The sequence below is a fragment of the Onychostruthus taczanowskii genome, unplaced genomic scaffold (assembly GCF_017590055.1).
Source record: "Onychostruthus taczanowskii isolate IOZ18803 unplaced genomic scaffold, ASM1759005v1 scaffold36, whole genome shotgun sequence".
In the NCBI taxonomy this organism is placed as follows: domain Eukaryota; kingdom Metazoa; phylum Chordata; class Aves; order Passeriformes; family Passeridae; genus Onychostruthus; species Onychostruthus taczanowskii.
The window spans coordinates 195,383-211,133 of record NW_024501015.1 but is presented as its reverse complement, the minus strand read 5'-3'; the positions used below and the strand labels follow the sequence as shown (position 1 = coordinate 211,133).

Here is a 15,751-nt window from a genome sequence, read left to right as displayed (position 1 = left end):
AACATGCAGCTCATGGGCGGCCAGGGTGTCTGACCGCCCTTGGAAACCGAGCTGCTAATTTTCTCTAGTCCAGCGGCAAGATAATAAATACACACATTCGGAATACGTGCCCAGGCACAGAGGGGTGGGAGAGGAATTTTCTGTAGGAGTAACAATTAGCAAGCATCTGAAGAACCACGAAAACTCAAACATCCCTGAATTGCTTTGCAGCATTTTTCCGCGTGTCTCTCACAGCATCCTTGCCAGCCCTCCCTGTTCCTCCTTGTGTATACAGCGAGGAGCAGATCCCAGTCAGGCTCTACAAACAGTTGTGGCTAGGGAGAGGAAACCCAGCTCAGCCGTGACAATTAGAATAGCTGTGATACTTTAATTGAGCTGCTAATACCAAGGCAGAGGTGTTGCCTAGAAGGCCTGTGGGTAGCAGCTTTTCTTTCAGTCCTTTGCAGAGCAGGAAGGACCGCGGTGCTGAGAGCGTGGGCAGTGTGCCACAGGGCGCACAGGAGATGCTCTGCTGTAGCAGATCCTTATCTCTTCCTTCTAGCTTCCCCCTCCCAAAGACAGCCTGTCCTGCTGTCAGTTCTCTCATGCTGCTCTATGTTTGACTGTACTTCTCATAGCAGCAATCTCCACGCTGTTCCTCTCTTCCCCTCCCTTACCTTGAGGGCTCATTTCTAAGATTTTGGACTACGCAAGCTTTGATGCAATGCTTGTGTCTTTCCACTCAAACAATTAGTCTTGTGAACTGCTGTGCTTACAAACCTACATGCTTTTAACCTCTGCTTTTTAAGTGTGAGGAAGAAAAAGTAATGGATATCCTAGCTCTTGTGTAGTGAGGATAGTTTATATATTATTTATGTTTATGATGATTTGGTTGCTATGTTTTTAAATATTGCCTTATGTTAGTGGTATAGTAAGGAAAAGCTTTTTCTGTTATCAAATCGTTATAGTATTTTCTCCTCAAAGTTTAATAAAAATCAGAATCTATTATCTTGTATTTTCAGGTATTGTAAGCATCTTCTCAGTGCAAAATATTGATATGGAACATACTATTTAGATAAATGGCCTTCAACATCAAGTCAGATGCAGTTTTAAACTTGAGTTACATGAATTTAAACTTTTGGAAAGCCTTTGCATAGTACAATAAATTAACTATTTTGGTTTTGATTCTACTGTAGTGGTTTTGTAATAAATATTTCTTTGCAATATTAGCAAATCAAGCCACAGTAGTGTTGTGCCTCCGTGTAAGCTTTGTCATGAAAAGTGCAGTAAGGAGAACTCCAGGCTGTCAGGAGAACTCCCAGCTACTAAGAAGTGCCAGATAAAAGCTGTCTTTATTTAGAATATATAAAACTTACCACAAATTATAAGTTTTATAATTATAATATTTATAAATATAATATTATATAATTATAATATTATATAAAGGATACTGCTTTATAGTTCTATGCTAATGTATGATTTTTATTTTTAATTTGAAGTTCCAGTAAAAGGACTTTATTCAAAAAATTGACCAACAAAATTGTTGTAGAATCCTTCCTTCCTGAACAGTTTCCTTTAAAATGCTTTGTGATAATATGAGAAATCTGCGACTGTGAGATATTCAGTGTTTCAGAGTCAAACAGATGTTAGCTAGTGATTTTTCACTTTCTGGAAAGATCTGGTAAAGAGCTTTCTGCTAGAGTAATTTTCTGTCAAAACATGGATTTGATAAAATGTAACATTTTGTAGGCAGATATTGATTTCTTTTATGTTTTCATGAGAAAACTATAGAAATATTTTATTTATGGTTGAAACAAGAACAAAAAGAAGAAAACCATAAGTCAAAACTGAACATCTGACACTGTTAAAATATCATAGCCAGTGGTTTCAGAGGCCCTAAAATAAAAATTGTAGAATCTGTGGGGATTTTTTACAAAAAGTGCTGTCATCTTCTTTTTATTAGAAAGGAAATTTCGGAATATCTGTTTTTACTTCCTAGTTCAGCATGATTTTCTTACTTTTTTTCTCCCTGACTTTTTACATGCTTTGTTTACTGAAATTGTTTTCACGAAGAATGCCAGACCAGGAACCTCCAGAGCCTTCTGCATTTGATACAAAGCTCTTGGACCACTGCTGATTTGAAGAATGACTTGATGCTTCCTTGTAGACCCAATTAGGGGAGTTAATCAAAGGCTCTGTAGGAGTGCAGTGTGAGTTCTGGGCATCTTGGAAAATCCTCTCTGAATTTCTAATCAAGAGCACTGACTGCTCTTAATTCTGCAGCGAGTGTTGCTCCATCCTAATCAAAACAGAAGGGCTGCTCCACAGTGGTGCTCCCATCCATGGAGCAGCAGCACGTGCTGTCACTGTGGTCACAGCCAGCCTGGCCTAGGCTGGCACTGGGACAGAGGGCCAAGAAATTGTCCCTTCTGGAATTCTGTCTCTCTCCCTAAACATGCCCTTCTTGGTATCTCATAGGCTACAGATTTGTTCTGAGAACAGATGACTGGAATAACTGCTATTTTATTCCCATGGTCCGGATGCATTATCTTTTAAAAATGGTCTCTGTGTTGAATTGAGCTTTAAGGACATGGTCATATGACAGAGATTAAGGTTGTTAAGTATTTATTTATCACGGATTTCTATTTTTAAAGAAGCTTACAACTCCATTATATATCTAAATATAAGAACTTGTAATGAATAGGCAGAGATTGAAAATTATGAAGCAGGCAGAAGCTCTAGTTCCAAATTATATTTCTGAGAATCGAGAATGTTTTATGAAATCTGAAGATATCTTCTTCCTGGAAACACTGTTTGTGAAAGAGCACTGAGCAGTCCTGACTTCTGTGAAAGTGGAACAAAACTTCTGATTCTTTGTGGCCTTCCTCTGAGAGGGCAGTTTGAAATGGATTGCTAATGGCAAAAAACTCTGCCCTAAACCTAAACTGCACTAAATGATGTGTACATCTCTGCACAAAAATCTAAACACATTAAAAACAAAATTTATTTTTTGTGCATCTAGAATATTTAAGGCTAATGTGCTAAGAATGACTGAAAACAGTAAAATAATTTAGGAGTTAGAAAAATAAAATCTGCGAAAGTAATATAAGCTGAACTATTTTCTTTTGCTAAAGTGACCTGACATTGAAGAACAGTTATGTGCTGCATGAAAATAATTTGCCTGCCTTTTGTTTTCACATGATTCATTACTTTTGATAATCATTAGAGATATAACACATTAATAACAGTAAAATTAATAACTAATGATAGCATGATCTCAGCTCCTCTGTTTGCAATTATCAGGGTCACTTAGTATGTCACAAGCCACATCAGTAGGCAGTGTCCCTCCTGACACTGGCTCTGAGCACGCAGGCTAATAAACTCCCTCTGCACTGCTATTATCTCTGCTTCCCCTGCTTGATCTTTGGTCCTCTCGAAACTGCTGCTCTCAGAGCTGCAGAACTAGCAGTAAACCACCTCAGGGGACAGAGTTGTGTTTGAAAATACTTGGGTTTTTCTACTTGGTTCTCTTCAGCCTGAATTGACTTGGCCTTTTTTGTAGCTATTGGGTCACAAAAACCAGGAGGGTCTGAGGAATAGCTAGAGGCAGCAGGTGGGAAAGACACTGTGATGGAGGCTGTGTATGCCCGCAATGCCGTTGGCAGAAAGAGTGATGGGAGTGCAGAGAAAGGCAGTCAGGTAAAGAGCTTAAAAAAACCAAAACCTCCAAACTGTTAAGTATTCTTGCTGCGATACAGATGTATATTCTTTCAAAGGTAGAAGTTTATTATCTCCCTTTAAAAGTTCCATTTGGTTGTTCCTAAGATTATGGCATTCAACTGTCTCTCTTCATCTTAGTGAAATAATACAGCTTTTATAAACCTTTGTTGGAATTAATATCTATCTTGTCAGGAAAACAGACCTATTTTATCCAGTGTCATAGAAACTGATGACAGAATGAATTTAGACCATAACACAGTGGGAGTATTCTAAAGACAAATGCCTTAGTAAGACATTTATATTCGAAAAGCAATTTTTATCTATTATGGTTTATATTATAAAAGGTCCTTGAAAATAACACATATTTTATTGTCAACAAATTAGTATACTATATACATATGGAAATGAACGGTTCAATAGCATAAGTCTAAAAACAGCTCAGAGAGAATGGTACTGATGTCCCTATGCAGGCTGGCCAAAAAAGAAGAAGTGCATTGAACCTGGTATTTTCTCAGGTTCAAGGCTCCACAGAAGTCAATAAACTTGTGTGGGAACACATTACCTACCTCTACAGAGTAACTGAGGAAATTAACACGCGCAAGGCATAGAAGACCATGGCTTTTAAATGAGTAATCATATGGGACAGCACTTTGTGACAGTGTTGGTTGTGTTAATTCAGTGATATTTGACATGGACCAAATCACAGCCTCCTTGCCTTGATTTCAGCACACAGCAATTAGATTACCGATTAACTTAATTTTTATTAATCCAGAGGATTACCAGAAGTGCATGCTTCTGAGGAATAAAACTTACGTCCTGAAAGCATACTTAAAAAGAAACTCTGGTGGTAACAAAAAAAAATTTAAAATAAAAACTAGCTATTTGTGGGACATGCAACCACATTATTTCAAGATTGTTCTTCAGAGCAGTGCAAGGATGTCAGTAGGAAAAAATAGGGGAAAAAATAGTACTTGTATTTGAAAAGGCCTTGGAGTGCTGTGGAATGAGAATTGCCCACAATTGCTTCACTTGGGGAAGGCTCGTAAGAATCCAGTATCTAAATAATGATTAAGACACGGCTGATGAAAATTAAGAGGCATTCAATTGCGCGTCCTTCCCATCAGGGTGCCTGCAGGCATCTCCTGCGGAGCTGTCAGCCGTACCTTGGCTGGGCTGGGGCACTGTCAGACCTGCCTGCCTGCCCCTGCTCCTGCCTCCAGCTTTGGTTTTATTTCCAAGTGACAGGCCGGGGGGAACGAGTGACTTGGGGCAGCGGCAGAGCACTCGCAGCTCTGGTGCCGCTCTCCCGAGCGCATCCCGAGCGCTGCCGCCCGTTTAGTTCCGAGAGCCCGCCGCCCCCCGCGCTCGCAGGGCAGTTTCGGGAGCGGGCGCTGCCCCGAAGGGCGCATCTCCCCGCAGGGCACGACCCTGCCCGGAGCTCCGGACTCCGCTTGAGCTTCCCCCAGGTCCACGCTCCCGGCCCAGCCGCGGCACGGAGCCCATGACCTGTCCGGCCTCCATGCCCGGTCCCCGCGCCCGCTCCCGGGGCGCCCTCACAGCGCGCCCCCCGCTCCCGCCCGGCCTCAGAGCGGGCCGGCCCCGCCCATGGGGAGCGGGGCGCGCGCACGGCCCGCTCTGCCGCGCTATTGGCTGGCGTGACCGCGCTGCGCGCTCCGGTTGGCTGCGGCGGCCGCCAGGCAGCGGCGGGGCCGGGCTGTGTCCGCCCGCCGCTGCCGCTCCCGGCGGGAGGGTGAGTTTGAGTCGCGGCCGCGGCGGAGCCGCCGGGCGGGAGGGTGAGTTCGATTCCCGGCCGCTCCCGCGGGGACAACTTTTTTTTTTCCCGCGCGGGGCTGGCGCATCTCGACGGGGCGGCCGCGGCCGTCGGGCAACTCGCGGCCGAATGAGCGGAGCCCCCCCAGGCTGCGGGTCCCGCGCCCCACCCTGGGGCAGCCGGCGGCGCGCGGCTGGGGCGGCGGGGGGTGAGTCCGGCCGCGGCAGGGCACGGCGGGCAAGCGGCGGCATCGCCCGGGCGTCTGGGGGCCGGCGGGGCAGCGGCGCCTTGTGCCGCCGGGAGAAGGCGGCCGGGGCTGCGGGAGAGACAAAGGAGCTGCTCCCGCGGCGTCCCCGGAGCAGGGCAGGCGGCGCGGTGCCTGGCCGCGGCTTCCCGGTGCCGGCGCGGAGCCTCGTGGGGAGGTTTGGGGCAGAGTTGGCGGCGTGCTGCGGAACGCCTTGGTGCTGACCCGTGCTGTGGGTGTGTTCGGCGCCGCCGCCGCCGTGAGTTGGTGCCCGCCGCGGGGATGCGGGAGGTGGCAGCAACAGTTAGGATCGCGGAGTTGGGGAATCCCAGCGGGCAGCGCCGCAGGGCTTGCGCCTCCGCGGGCTTCCTGCTTTAACTTGGAGCGCCTTAAATCGAAGTGGCCTTTGTGTGTCAAAGGTAAGGATGAAAGCAGAGGTAGTGCCCGTGGATTTGTCCTGTCCCGTGTAATCCCGACAGCCATCACGTTTGTTTCCCGTCCAATTGAATTCTAGCTCTCTGCCGAAAAAGCTCCCCAGCCTTAGGTTCACAGGGAGCAGATTTGTGTGCTTGAAGCTTATGAAGTCCTGCTAGTATGGACCTTTCAGGAGTTTTAACCTACACTGCCAGTGTGTGAGGAGATGACTGTGGAAGAGCCAGATACTAAAATTTCTGTTACGTGGTTGGTGTTGGGATCCTTAGCTGCAAATTCAGATTTAGTGACTTTTTTTAAGGCAAGCTGAGCAAATTGCACTGCAAAGCTGCAAGAAGCCATGTTATGGACTAAAGTGTAGAGTGACATTGATGACTGCATTTTGTTGTGTCTGAAAGGCTTTTCTGCAGTTTTTCCCTCCAATGATGGACTTACATGCTACAGTGGTTTTTCAGAAGTTTGTGCTTTCCACAATATCATTGAAAAGTTGGGGTTAGAAGGGACCTTAAAGTTCATATAGTTTCATGCCTCTAATGGCATCTTGCTTTTGTACTCTCCACCTTTCAACAAGTTATTTTATGTTACAAAAATTAAGTAATGTTGTGTAATGTGGTCAAATTAATTTGCAATCTATTGTAGTTTCATCAGTGAAATAGTTTTGGTAAAAGTAGTATACTTTGAAGTTGAATTTTAGATCCTTCTGGCAGTGTTTTTGGGTGTATTTTTTCCTCCAGAGTAGGAAAAAATACAAAGCTGCTAATTTTGAAATACAAAACCTGACTGCTTCTGTTCTGTAATAATCTCTTTGTGAGGCAAGGCACTTCTATAGGCCTTTTATCAGAGGGATGATATTTTTGGGGAAGTTGTATACTACTTGCGATGATTTATTAACTGTAACAATTCACTTCCTTGCAGTGGTGAGCTGTTTTAAAGGGACGTGTTATATTTAATCAGAAAGCTTCTTCCAAGGAAAAAGGCTGTCAGAGGCAGGATCACATTGAAATTTTGCTGTAGTCTCCTGAATGGGCGGGTTTGCTTTCACTTGAGAGAGTCCATGGGAGACATGTTCCCAGGCATAGCTGGGTAGTTAAGTCACTTGGATTCTGATTTTGTGAGGACTTGTATCACAAGCATGTACGTGAGATATTGTAAGGCTGGGCACTACAAGTGGTGTGTGTCATCTGTGTTTTACTTAGCACACTGGGGCTGGCTCTAAAATGGGAGACAAGCCCATTTGCTGATGCATGTGACTGGGTCAAACCTAATAATAAGTCATAATAATGGGTTGAAGTCTCATTCATAGTACACGTTCCTCTAAAACCCCAGCATCTTGAACCTTCCTCATGGAAATTGATTTTCATTAAAGCCTGCCTTAAGGTACATATTAGGTTGTCTTCTTAACCTGTCACTGACTTTAATGCATGCAATGTGAAAATCATCTTGTTCATTCTGGAGGTATAAATTATTAGTTATAAAGTGTTGGCTAATGTCTGGTTATTTTAATTAGAAAATAAATGGTCTGATGTGACACTGTGGTTTTGTCAGATTGTATGGAGAATGCATGGTTTGCAAAATTATTTCTTAAGAGAAAAGTCACAGTTCCCAGGTTTCCCTTTGGGACTAAGAGCTTGTGGAGTATTTGAGGTTTTAGGATGAAACTTTCATGAGGCATAAATGTTTATGTTGATGAGAATATGAAAATGTAGTAGCTCTTGTGCTCTTAACAAAGATCACCTGTGCACTCAGCAAACACACAAAGCCTCCGTCAGGAAGAGCTTAGACTTAAATCCGTTAGGTGAATTGCCAGGTCAGGTTTCATTCCCAGCCCTTGCCTTTGACAGATGTGCTCTCTGCATAACCTAGCACGCTTCCTCTCTCACAAATGGAAGGCTGGGTAGAAAGCTGATCTATCCTTAGGTCTCCCATAGGACTGTGTGGGTAGTTTTGTTAGCAGAAGTGGACGTTACACCTGTGAATCACTGCACTCGCGTGCGGTACGGCCAGTGTTACCCAGCAGTGAGGCTTCCAAGAGCAAGGTGCATGAAACTTAAGCAGGAGATCTGATCTGGCTGTGTAGGAAATGAAAAGCCTGCCAGTCTGACCTTCCCTGCCTGCATACTCTATTTTCTTTGAAGAGAACTAGAGTCCAAATCTTGTACACTTCAGAAAAACTGAAGACTGCCCATCTGTAATTATATTCTGAGGTTAAAGAGTTTGACTGGAGTGACCCTGTCTAATCTCTGAGACTTCCATGGGATTATGGAAATACAGCATGCTTAAAACCTGCAGTTTATATGCAGTGTCTTTCAGTGTGTTGGTTTGTACTTGGTAGGATGTAGTTGAGATAGGTTGTTGATTTACTGGAATCTTGTAGTTTCCCTGCTTAGGAGAATTACAGCTTTTGTTTTGTTAATGCTGTTCTGTTTAATTATGCAAGGATATGTATATATATATAAGACCACTTAAATTAGAACTTTAGGCCTGAGATATTTTCTTTAAATCTGTGTTTTCTTTCTGTTCCAGGAAAAATAGCCCTTTTGGTGTTTGCTGTTCTCAGTTGCTAGAATTGAAATGGTGATGTATAAAATGCACATTTGGAAGTGGAGAATGTGTTGGAATTAAAGCATTTTTTATTAGCATCAGTTATTTAGAAACTTAAATTGGATTAGTTTATTCGAAATGCTTTGTGGGATCATCTTGGAAGGCAGCAACAAGGTGTCAGGATAAGGACAGAAATCTGCGTCAGTGTTGTTGAAGACAAGGAGTACTAAAGTATGAAAATGTTTTTAATGTGTAGCAACTGCATATTGCTGCTAGGCTGTGTTTAAAGCTGCTGCTCCAGCTCTGCATGCCATTAAAATGTTTATTCCTGCAATGGCCAGACTCTACTCTATAACATGTAAGTGTATGCCTACACTTTTTAGACTAAGTGCTTCTGCATGAACTTGAGATTTTTTCTATAAACAACTGACACTTGAATTACTTAAAGTTATTTGAAAACTTTAAAAAAGTTGTGCTAAAGGCTGAAAGGTGAAAAATGCTTCTGCATTTTTTCTTTCTGTAAATCAGATTTCTATCAGAATTTGTGTTGGAACTTTGCTCGCATGAAAACTCAAATACTCTTGTATTAGATACCAAAAAAAAAAAAAAAAAAACCAATCCAACAAAATACAAAACACCAAAACCAACTTCTGAAAGATCGAAGAACTGTAATAGTTTTCAGCTTATAGCACTTCTAAATTAGTGCTGGATGTGGAGTATTTTCTTATACTTGTGGTGAAACTGTTTTGAAGCCTTTGCCCTAATCAGGACCATGTTCAAGAGGAGCAGAATAAAAATAGCATCTTGGCTGAGTCTGTGAGGGCAGCTGTTATTTATGGCAATTTCTTTGGTCACATCCCCACATGAACTTACATGCTTTGCTAACAACTGGAAAGACAGTGAGTGAAAGCAGTATAACTTACAGCCAAGTGAGTCCTGAAATTGTCTGAATGTGACACTATTTTGTCCTGTTGTGCCAGAAAGGGGAGGATGTTGGTGTAGGTGTTTGTGCAGTGAATTAAGGGTTCTGTTTATAAGGCTTCAGTTTAACTTCTAAATGGTGTACAAATGTAAAACAGATGGGTTCAATAAACAGTATTTATTAGTAGCATTATTTATTAGAACTGGAATCAATAAAGGACATGGAATTTGGACAGATATTTAATTATCATCACTCTTGTATATGGAGAATGCCATGGAAAGTGAGGGTGTGCATGAAACGTTTCTTAATTTATAAATGACCAGCAATGCTGAAGAATCATCTGAGTGTTGAGATGGAGACTTAGAAATGGGTTATCTCTCCAAAACAGATGTATGTTTTTGTTTCTCCATTTCTAACCTCTGATGATATGAAATGCTGTGTAGCAACTGAAGCATAGCAAATAAATGTAGGTGAAAGTAATACTAGTAAAACATGCTTGTTGCTGATGCAAAAGTTGCTAAGTATCTGTATTCCATCCTGATTGGCATAAGAGCTCTCATTCTAAACTTTGTGACAAAAAATGTATACTTGGGGCACTTTTGATAGCTATTAAATACAGCTTTGTTAGGCTATCTTATCTCATACCTTTACATTTTGTTACTTTTCTCTATTTGGAATCTAACCTTTATTTAAAAATAGCATAGCATGCTCTGAAGCTGCACTGGGTACTAATTAACACACTTCAGTGCTTAAAGCCATGCTGTCTCCTAAGGTTTCCTGCTGTTTGCACTGGATAAATATTTATGCTTCAGCAAGGCATTAATTTCAACCTGACAAACAGTGCATACACCTTTAATATTTTGCTAATACTAAACACCATGATTCACTCCTTTTGCTATATTTTATTGCAGTTCTTTTTTTTTTTTTTTTTAGGAAAGGAGGAAAAAATCCCATTACTCTTTAAATATGTGGTAGGAAATTAGATATAATACTCAACAATTCACCTGTCTAGTAGTCTGAGTATTGTACAGGAGCTAGTGCTGGATAATATAAGATCTCCATGAGCATCTGGTTGATGGACAAGGCTGTACTATGTAGTGATTTGTAAAAGCAATTATTTTCTATTAATTCTTTTCAATCCTTTAGTACTATTTTCTGTATTAAAGGAGACGACTGGAATATGTGTAAAAGCATTAAGCTGACCTAGTAAATTTTTTAAAATTGTATTTGACAAGTTTTAACACCAGCTACCTTCTCTGTTAGGGTACTGTGAATATTTTCAGTGTACTGTGCAAAACACATCAGGTATGCTACAGTTGCATCTTTACCTGAGGAAGCAGACTAAAGGATCTTCAGGTATAAAAAGGATTTTTTTTTTCTTCTGGTAAATACTTCTTTGCAGTATTTCCTGGCTGAAGAAAATTGTGTTTCTTTCAGATTTGAAGTAGGTAGACTGCAGCATCATGTATTTGGTGTTAGGCTGATGAAGGGGAGAGCAGTGTGATCAAAGTAGGGGGAAGGAGCAGGGTTGGGGAGTTCCTTAGCTCTTGGTACTTGGTGCTAAAGCAACAATTTTATGTTCCTTACAGTCAATTTAGACTCGTTTTGCCAGTGAAATGCTGAGTATTATCCTACGGTTTGTGTTTAATAGCACATCTGGTTAAACCAATTACTATATACCCAGTTAAAAGAATACATTTCTCATTGACTTCCTTTAGGCTGTGCCAAAACACCTGCCTGGTTCATGTCACATGCTGCGGACGTGCTACTGTTTTTACTCAGTTACAGCTTTTAGGCTCAATAAGCTGAAGTCTTTCCACTCACATCTCTTACGTTCCTAATTGTATTGACTCCGTATGTCAGCTGTAGAAAGACTAATTGGCTCCTGCATTTTTCCCCCTGCTTTGAACTAAATTCCCAGTGCAGCAGCCAGAGGAGCAGGTGAGAGGCTTGTGACAGTAATTCTGCTCATCTGCTTACACGTGCGTCTGCAGCTTTGTGAGTGCTGGTATAATAATTACGAATTTCTGCCTGACTTAAAGAGAATGTGATTTATATTTAACTGTAAAGCTGAGGAAAAAATTTTGAGTTTCTTTACCCCTCTCCCTGTTTTCTCAGCATTATGTGTCAGCACTGTAAATTAGGGGTATTTTTGCAACAGTCATGTTGTGATGAGACACTTCAGACAATCAAATTTGTTCTGTTACTCAGTGAAACACAAAAAAGGAAACATCTGTTTTGCTTAGTCTGTAACGATACAGCTTGGAGTAACAGGATTCTGTTGTCTCAGCTGGAATTGGTTGAAGTTTTGTTGACTTCAGTAACATCTACAAATATAGCAGATCTACTCTTCCAGCACTTCTGCATCATGCTGGGGATTGGCTGAGTAAATTTGCAGTCTCTGCTACTTTTAATTCTTTTGCTGCCTTACTTTAGTTTGGTATATATATTTTCAATCTCATTCTCTTTGTTCTTAGGCTGAAATTTAAGAATATGTAAAGCATATGCATTTGCATTGGTTACCAAGGGTTTTTACTAGAATGGAATTGTTATTTGTGCAGTGATAATTTCTTCCAGACTGTTACTGGCAAAGTGTAGCTGCACTGGGAAGAATGATAATGATTTTCTACCCAAAACAACATAGTCACAGGAAATCTCTAAACTGTGCCGTTCCCTTGTGTACATAGCACACACATTCATTCATTCATTCATTCATTCCTTAAGGAAGTAATGGAAATCTTTAGTTCATTCCTAATTTAGTGGTATTCAAAAGTGGCTTAGGTTTTGTCCTGTTTTGGTAAAGAAGTGGATGCTAGTTCACCTGTGCTCACAAAGCCGCTCCAGTTCTGTGAAACAGTGGCAGAGACTGCCTTAACCATTTACAGCTGCTTCTCGGTGTGGTGGAATAAAAGTCCTGTATAAATTCAGTAGGTGGAGAAGGATGTGGATACATTTGATGTCAAGGGAAGAAGGAGCACCTAGATAAAGGTCCTGCTTGTACAGTAAATAGAGGAACTGACAAAAGTGGGTGAAGAAAGTTAACTGAGTGATGAAACAGGAACCAAATGATGCCACACCCTTGAAGAAGTTCCTTAAATTTTTCTATTGATGTTAAATGATAGGTGTGTGACCTTTTTGTTTTGTGCTATTAACCCTCACCCCTCAAATGTCATATGGTTTGAAAAGTCACCATTCACTTAGATTTTATTTAGGTTTTTTTCATCCAGTGTGATGGAGTTTGCTTTGCTCTTGGTTCATTGCAGCACTTCTTTCATATGCTTATGACAGTTTTTACAAGCAGAACATGTTGTGTCCAAGGGTTGTTAGACTGTATTGATGTCCTTTGGCTGGGGTTCATCCAGTCCACTATGCCCCAAACACATGTGCAGTCAATGACCAATTTCCATGTATTGTCACAACTGTGTCTGCCATTCAAGTGACTTCTCAGACACAGCTTGTAAGCACAGTACTCTAAATCAAGTTCTCAAGTTCACAGACCTGAGGTTATTACAGAAATAAATTTTGATCACTTTGTAGTTAGGCTACAGAAATATTTGCCTGGCTCTAAATCATCAGATTTGTACTCTAAGCCAGAACTCTGAATTGATTACTGATTATAGAAGCACCACGCACTTCTTCTAGAACTACTAGATACGTGGGATATGTAATAATGCTCTTAAAAGTCAGGCCTGTCTTGAGCAGAAGACATTGTGTGATTTAATGAGAATGAAAATAAAAGAGAAAAAGAAAATGAATGCATGCTTTGTTATTTTAAATCTTAAACTGTTTTCTGCTACTGAAGTGGTAACAATATAAATTCTTTAGAAACTTTCTGTTGTTGTGACTTTGGAATAATGGCAGATTACTTGATAATACCAATTAACTTGGAAATCTGAACTCAAACAAAGAGTCCTTCCAGAACCTGTATAATTTGAGTTTTATTAGCTTTCTATTTCTTGGAGTAATTAATATTCTGACCTTTAGGTGCTTTCATGAAATGGGAACTTTTTATTTTAAAAGCTTTTTCATCTAACATGAATTCAATCTAAATTAATACATCTCTTAGTGTAAGAGAATTATAATCCTTTTCTTCTTTGACAGTATTATGCTTTTGGGATTTGACTTAAAAAAAAATTACAGTGCAGAGCAAGACATACAGGGTAGTAAATTCTCTTGAGACTTTGAGTTGCATATATTTTGTCTGTACTACAGCATTTATATGTGACAGTAGAGCATTTAATGTATTGGATTCTGAATGAGACAGAAGTGTGGGTCCTGCCTCTAAAAATTTTAGTTGAGAAGTCATGTTTTTCTGTAGCTTGCAAAGTATGTAAAAACCCACAAAATTGTTCTTAGTTGCTCTGAAATGTTTTTCAAGTGAATGTGTCTAGTCTTGTGAGTGTACGCAGACGGGCTGTTGTGGGGGTGGGGGAATGTGAAGGAATGAGGAAGAATAAGAGAACTGTCATGAAGAGATAAAGCATGTTTCTCCTGAAACTGTTTAACACAGCCAAATACATGCATTGCATGCATATGTAGATGGATAATTTTAATTCTGTAATTTAACAGGGAGCAGTTATCCACCACTAAAACTAAGTCCTAAGGTTATTTGCAGTATTGATGCACCCCTCTTCCAGAAAATATACCTTGGTATAGACTGGGGTTTTTTTTTCCCCTGTGAAAATGAGCTACTAAAACACCTGTCAGTAGACTATAATAAACCACTTTTTGCTATAAAATCTGGGTATATTCCTGATAGCAAGGTTCCTGCTTTTCTTTGATGGTCTTTGAGGAAATGGTAGAATGGTACACTGGAGATAATATTTTGCAGATAGAAAGCTATCAGGACTGCTAAGGCTGCTGTATTGGTAGGGTTAGGGTGATGGGATGTATCATAGCACTTAAAATAAAGGCTCTGGAGTCAAAATGAAACCTTTCCATTGCCCTTGTATTGGATCATGTGTGATATTATGCTACATTGTAGATCTTTCCTGGGTAGCCCAGTTCGTGATACAACCGATCCGGGGAAGTCGCTGGGAGCCCTGGGGAAAGTTCTCTTTTCTTTGTGAAGGGCTGGGTGCCCTGGAATAGGTTTGGCCTGAAAGAGGCCTGTGCTTTACCAGATGAGGCTGTCCTTGCTTAGCAATGGTATTCCCCAATTTAATGTTCCCACAGAAACCTTCCAAACCGCAACTACTCGCTCAGTCTCCCTTTCCCCCTCTGCCTCTCCTGCGTAGGGATAGAGAGGAGCATTAGGGGCACAGAAAGTAAAGATTACAGGTTGAGATAAGAACAATTTACTGGAAACAGAAATGGAATAAGAAAGTGAACAGTAACAGCTACACTATCAATAACAACGTGCACAAAATAGGCAAACAATTCACATGTGATCGCTCACCATGCAGAGCTGGCTACCCAGAGTGCTTCCCCTGGCAATGATGAGGTGATATAAAATAGCATCTGGATCCTTGCTATGCCCTTCCTGGCTACTGCAGAAATGAACCCTGGCCTGCCCTGGACCTGTCATAAGTCACTTAAGCACCAGGGACTTTTGCAGTCCAATTTTCAGTTTGTGGAGCTCCTTGCGTTTTATGGAGGCAGAAGGGCGACTCAGTTGAAATGAAGTCCCAAGAGCTGCTACAAAATTTCTTCCTTGTGTGGCTTGTGTAGGATCTTCTAAAGTTAGTGTCTGGCTTGCAGGTTGTCATGGTTTTACAGGCAGACATCTCTGCTTTCCAAATTGAATGAGGTGCAGATACCTAGAGCAGGGTTGAAAATAGGCAATCTCCAAAAATCTCACTCTTAGCCAGCAGAATTGCAAAGTTTTGGTCAAAAGTCTTGCATTCTTAATGTTGCTGCTAAAAAGTAGGTGAAGAATCTCTCAAACTCCTGTCCTGCTTTGGGAACTGTGTCTTTTTCCTTCTCCTAGGTCACTGCTAAACTACTTGCCAGATGAATGCTTCTGGATTTGTACTACCTGAAACTGTGTGCTGTAATGGTAGAAGGTGTTAAAATTGTGTCTTTTACAATCTATGCTCAGAGACGGGGTTCAGGCACTGCTCAGTTCTCCACATGTTTTTTAGTCATACTCAAGCTATTGTGCAGCATCTGCCTGTGCATGCTTTGCACTGAGAGCCTTTCA

The 15,751-nt window shown here is 41.3% G+C and overlaps 1 protein-coding gene across 5 annotated transcripts in view; it reads left to right on the top strand.

Moving 5' to 3' along the window:
• Positions 1-5,420: 5,420 nt before the first annotated feature.
• Positions 5,421-15,751, top strand: part of FAM126A (family with sequence similarity 126 member A) — a 43,057-nt gene continuing 32,726 nt past the window's right edge. For 3 of the 5 annotated variants that reach the window (XM_041411480.1, XM_041411477.1, XM_041411481.1), the window contains exon 1: positions 5,421-5,492. The gene's annotated coding sequence lies outside the window, so the exon portion shown is untranslated. Of the gene's footprint in view, positions 5,493-5,783; positions 6,134-15,751 lie in introns of those variants that run through there. The other 2 variants (XM_041411479.1, XM_041411478.1) reach the window with 2 other exon arrangements.